This window comes from Triticum dicoccoides, chromosome 2B (assembly GCF_002162155.2).
Source record: "Triticum dicoccoides isolate Atlit2015 ecotype Zavitan chromosome 2B, WEW_v2.0, whole genome shotgun sequence".
Classification (NCBI taxonomy): domain Eukaryota; kingdom Viridiplantae; phylum Streptophyta; class Magnoliopsida; order Poales; family Poaceae; genus Triticum; species Triticum dicoccoides.
Window position 1 is genome coordinate 81,453,612 of NC_041383.1, and position 6,000 is coordinate 81,459,611.

Genomic DNA, 6,000 nt, shown 5'->3' on the forward strand with positions numbered 1-6,000 from the left:
ATGGGTGGAGCTGTGCTATTACGACACGAACCGCGTAGGCTGATTGTGGTCATCATAAAATGGGGAAAACATAAGCATGATGAGTACAGTGTTGACCGTGGCAGTGGGATGGTAGATCTGAAGCTGCAAACCACGCAAACGGTAGTTAGCAACCGATATTTTCTTTGAAATAACAACTAAGATTTGTTATGGACAAGAAAGTACGGTCAACAAGTGACAAAGAAATGCAATTATGTTGTCTCTCTATATGTCACGACATGCATTTGGAAACTCAAGTGGGACCTTTAGCTAACCAATTAAATGTGCCGGTTAACTAATATCAGTATCATATCACAATCATATTTGAACAACTAAGCTTTCGAATTCTGAGTATTGTGTTGTTTTTCTTGAAGGGTGGAGTAATGCTAGTACGACAGAAAGCACCTACGTTGATCATAGTAGAGTAGATAAAAGGGGAAACCCTAAGCATCAAGAGAAAAATTAGGAAAGTGGAACTAGCTGGACCAGTGGGTGGCGCACATGCTTTTTGAAACGAATATAGGAACATTAGGTGACCAATTAAATGTTCTCTGTTTTAGTGATATGAGCATCATGTCAGATTCGTATTTCAACATGTAAGCTTTGGGTTGAGGTCTTGAGGAGCAGTGCTAGCACGACACGAAGCACCTACGATGATGGTAGTGAATATAAAGGGGGAAACCATAAGCTTTACGAGTATAGTGCCCGTGCCATGGCAGATCTGAAGGTGCAAACCGGACAAAGCTACTTCGCAACCAATGTTTGCATTCAACTAACCACTACGATTTGGTACGGACAAGAAAAGTACATTAAACAAATTACGATCTATTTTCCGGGTGAGATCAATAACTTAAGCACATATGGAAGAGTACCACCTCTTTTGCAACGCCATGTAGGCTTATGCTGATACGTTGAGGGTGCTGCGGGTGCGATGGCTGTCGGCGGCGGGGAAGAAAACTTTAGACAACTGATGGCCGGGTCCGGGGATATATCATGTTGCTGTTGACGAGACGGTCGTAGGAGCGGCAACGGCAAGGTGGACGACGGCTCCGATGAAGCGAGAGGAGGCAATGAAAGGATCCTGGTCCAGCGCCGTCGATGAGAGACGTCCATCTTTTGTAGTGGACGACGGGGTAGGGGTAGCGGCTCCGGCAAGGTGGAGGATGGGGTGGAGGACGGAGGAGGCTGGCCGCAGTGCGGAGGTTGTCGTGCCGCCGATGGTGTATGAATGGGGAAATGGAGGGGAGGGGGGATCTCAAACTTTGGGACACGCTTCTCTGAAATGGGGGAAAGTTACGAACTTATCCCCTGTTTAAAATTTCGGACATCGCATCGGTTGGGGATAGGATGGTAATCTCGCATCTCCCAAACATTTGCCGGTAACTATTTAGGGCGAGGAGAGGGTGTTTTGCCGCCCACGGTTGGCGCCCACGGTGTATGAACGGGGCTGACAGGTAGGGCGGTTCTGTCACGTCTGATGGAAGTTACACATCTGCCCCTATTTAAAATATTAGCCTACATCGATTTTGGACGAGGAGAGTTTGTTTCGCCGCCCACCGTGTATGAATGGGCAAATGGAGGAAGAGACACATGTCTTTCGGACGATCTTGAATCAAATGTGTTTTGCCGCCCACGTTTGGCGCCCACCGTGTCTGAATGGGCTTAGAGGCCGTCGTGTCACGTCTGATTGAAGTTACTAGTCTACCCCTATCGACAGTAGTGTAAATCCGGTCGATAAGGATGTAAGTGTCAGGGGTAGACAGTAATTTCCATCTCGCAAACACTTGCTTCAGGCAGCCCACAAATTATAGTGGGTGTTTAGCAGCTTCGTTCAAAACTTGGGAGAATTAGCATTCACGTTTGCCCTGGGACCTGGCAAACTAAATTGAAATCCAATTTGTATTCGATTACGAATATCCAGAGATAATTATAAGTTTTGTTATTTATTTCTTCAAAACCACAACAAAGATTTATTCCACCTTTATATATGATTATGATGTAGAAATGCCGTGATCTTCGAATTCAGTAGGTTGGATACACTCTGAGTCAAACAGTTATGTCATCCAATACAATATGCTCACACGAAAAACAGTTCACCTTATGTCAAACATACAAGTACTGAGGATTACCTCGCCTAAAAAATTCGGATCATTACAACACATGGACAACATTTGGGGTCTTGCAACATAATCCATTCAGAGACATGACACAACATGCAAGTACAATAATCTAATGACAATTTCAACTGGTATCTAAAGAAGAACCGGGATTACCTTGGGCTTCAGATAGCAGAAACAACAGGACCTCCTCCGTCTTCAAATGCAACATTCTTACTTCCTCCAATTGTTGGGTTGCTTGCATAATGCGTGCCGCTAATTCCGTAATTTCCAGCCTCAAGATAAAGATTACCTCATTCATGGTAGCCACACCATCTCTTTCTGCCTCTAGTAGAGCCTCAAGCACTATAATATCTGTGCTCAAACTGCTCTCCGTCGGTGTTGCCTCTGAACTGCTACCATCTGGTAACATGGATGGCGCACTGGTTCCACAAATAGATTCTTGGGTTGTACATTGTGTCCTAGTGTGAACGGCATCCTGAAAGGTTTCCGTTGGACATTAGTAAGAGATAGTTATCATATGATCCAGGCAGTAAGCTTACATGGTAAACGGCGGACGAATTATTGCCGAGCATGGCAAACTATATTTAAATGGTTCGAAGCAGCATCAGCCGAAAAGAAATCATAATGGTAAGATGAAAGTAGGGATGTAAGTGGAAAATAAACGACATCCGCCAGTCCCATCTAGTTAGGTTTTGCTACCTCCCTAGTTCATTTGCCTCAAAAAGCAAAAACTCTTTTGAATTATCATACCACTAGTGGACTTTAATCGGGATTAAACGGGACCCAGTTGACATCCCTAGTTGAAAGGGAGTGTACAACCGCTATATTTAAGTTGCCAAGGCATCTAAGCAGTTGAAATAATCTGAGAAAGCACTTAACAGTGTGGCCTCATATAAACCTCGAAGATAGTCTTGTGATGAAGTTGAGAGGAAAAGTGAAGGACTCAAATTAAATAGGCATGCATTTCTTTACGATAGTACAACATGCACTGCTGACATATTGGCCAACTCAGGTATAGCGTAACAACAAATAACCATTCGAATCAGGCAATACAGCAAAGCAGACAACTGAACTATTTGTAATTCGGTAGGATTACACGTTGAGGGTAGAAGCCAAGAAAGCAGCCCACTCGCATTACGTTTTACATGTACTAAAACACACTAGCTTACCATATGTTGCTGTGAAGCCTAGCTGCTGTTGCAATGTTCTTTGAAGATATCGTCAGCAACCCGTGGTTGCAAATCTAGTTGTTGTAGTTTATTTTGCACCATCTATTTAGGTAAAATTAATTTTAATCGCATGCACTGGTCTGAATTGATCATCAATGGTTCATCTAAACTAATAAAAGAAGGGTGTGTGCATACACGACAATATATCTACTTCCCTCTATTTTTATGCTTGTTCGAGGTGCCAGCCCCAAAAGAACAAATATTTTGCTTGATGGGGTTGGCAGCTCCATAATTAATAGAAGCATCAAATTAGTCATGCAACTTGGGAAGATCAACAACACACAAACAAGTAATGAACAGAGGCTCGGAGCAAGGATGTAATAGCTAGCATCAGAAAATGTAGGGTAAAACGAACAAAAAGCAGCGAAACCACATGCTGGTTTGCTGATGTGTAATTAAGCATAGAGAACATTAAGCAGTCTGATGGAACCAACAGGTGGCATCAGAACAAAACTAAAGCATATTAACTCTATGTGTACTGGTATGTAATTTAGCACATGTAACATGTTCACTTCTTGAAGTATGGCCCTACAGGTGCAAGCAGAATAACGTGTCTCATGAAAAATGGAATGATGCCCTAAAGAAATTGAAAGGTGCGGTGCTTATGCTAGGAAAGTGAACATAGGCGTCGACCATTGGATAATAGTACATGATTCTCGACGGCGTATGGGTATCGTTGTCATACTTGATAGCTAAGGATCGTCGATGGTGCTCGTGTTGCGGTTGAGTTTGGGCCGGCTGTCGCCGTCGCTGAAGTGGCTCCGGTGCTATGGTTGCGGTGCCTGTCGACATACAAGAAAGCTCATCTGTGGTAAGTGAACAGTTGGACGATAAAGAGAAAAATCGAAGGAGTACAAATCGAAATAACCTGATGAGGCTGCGGCATTGGTAAAGCAGGGTCGTGGAGTTGAATATGGCGTCCGTGGAGCGGGTCTGGTGCAGTGGACGAAGGCTTCGGGGGGCGCGTTGCACAGTGCTTTCGGTGAGGCGGATCTGTTGCGGCGGACGATGGCTTGTATGAAGGGCCAGCGAAGGGGCGGACGAGGGAGTCAGTAAAGGGCCTACGATGTGGTGGACGCGGGTGTCAGTTAAGCAGATCCGGTGCGGTGGACCATGATGGCGGTCAAGGAGATCTAGAGCGGTGGACAAGCCAGTCGCTGAAGCGGCTCCGGTGAAGTGGTGAGTTGGCAGTTGGGGGTTCCAAGGTGCGGAAGGTAGATCCGGCGGGGTGTGAGGTCCACTCCTGCGACGGAGGACTAGATTCCGCGGCTTGCCGTGGTTGGGGGGGTCGGGGAGGGGAAGGGGAGGGTCTCTGGGGAAGAATGTTGGGGGCAAAGAGGGGAAAACGATGGAGTTACTAAAGCAGCCCTTTTCCATTCATGTGGCAGGGGTAAAACAGGAATATAATAGGGCTAAACTTTTGGGCGCGTGATATTTCGATGTGAGCGGGAAGATTGAAAGCTTTTGGCGCCTAAAATTATAAGTATTCTTCTCTCGTACGTCCGACTATGATATCATGGCCGACAATTTGTTTGTTTTGCACGCAAAAAAATAATGTGCAAGTTTTGAAAATCAATGTCTCCAACTCGAAACTTAGATTGTCCATTCAATTCAAATATGGATCATTGAGCTACTACAAGAAAATACCATCATACGGTCCAATTCAAATGAAATTCCAAATGTGTTTATCCTAAATATGATGACAAAAGCAAAAATGTGTATGTGTATGAATAAAGTGGATGATTATAAAGTTTGAACATGCCCGTATGAATTTGAAATCACGAAATCCCGGCTTAAAAAATGTACCTTCATTTAAATGAATTACAAAAGCTAATGATGGAGTCGAATTCCAAAATTCCAATCTTAGGTTTGTAATTCTGGTACATCAAGGTATATCACACATGTTCAAAAGTATCGTTATCTCATAGTACAAACAGTGAAACAAATTGATCAACCATGAGTGCACAATATCTCAATTACGCTAAAGTCCCTCAAATATATACACCTCACTCTTTATCTGAAGTCAACCCCCCCCCCACCACCACCACACACACTCACACATAGAGAAGTCGTTCTCTCCCCCAAACACCAACACACGAGCACATTAACACCCCTCTCTCTTGCAAAGTCCGGACCCCAACATAGGTCTCTATCACTTTGTCTCTCGGGCATGCACACATCTCTTCCCTCACTCTCTAGGTCTCCCGCTATCTCGCTTACCCAAGCACATGCACTATGTAGAGTGTATATTTCCGATACACACAAAATGTCGCCCCAAACGTCTATCTCCCTAGTTATGTGGTTCTCGCGCACTCACCTCACACACCACCCCCACTGCAAACAAGCACACTTTGTCTCCTTCTGCACGACTCTCCTCTTTCTATCTCTCCCACATGCGGACCCCCCCCCCAGCTCCTTCCATGTATACATATATGTCGTGAATCTTTGCATAGCTCCCTAATGTATAATCGTTCTCGATTTCGCACATTGTTCTCTACACCATCTATTCTAGATCTCTCATGAAGTACCTATCACACACACGATGACTCGCTTCCCTTGCGTCTCCGTTCATAGGCCAATTTCGGACAACCTCAACATTGTCTCCCTATCTATACGCCATTTATGGACACAAA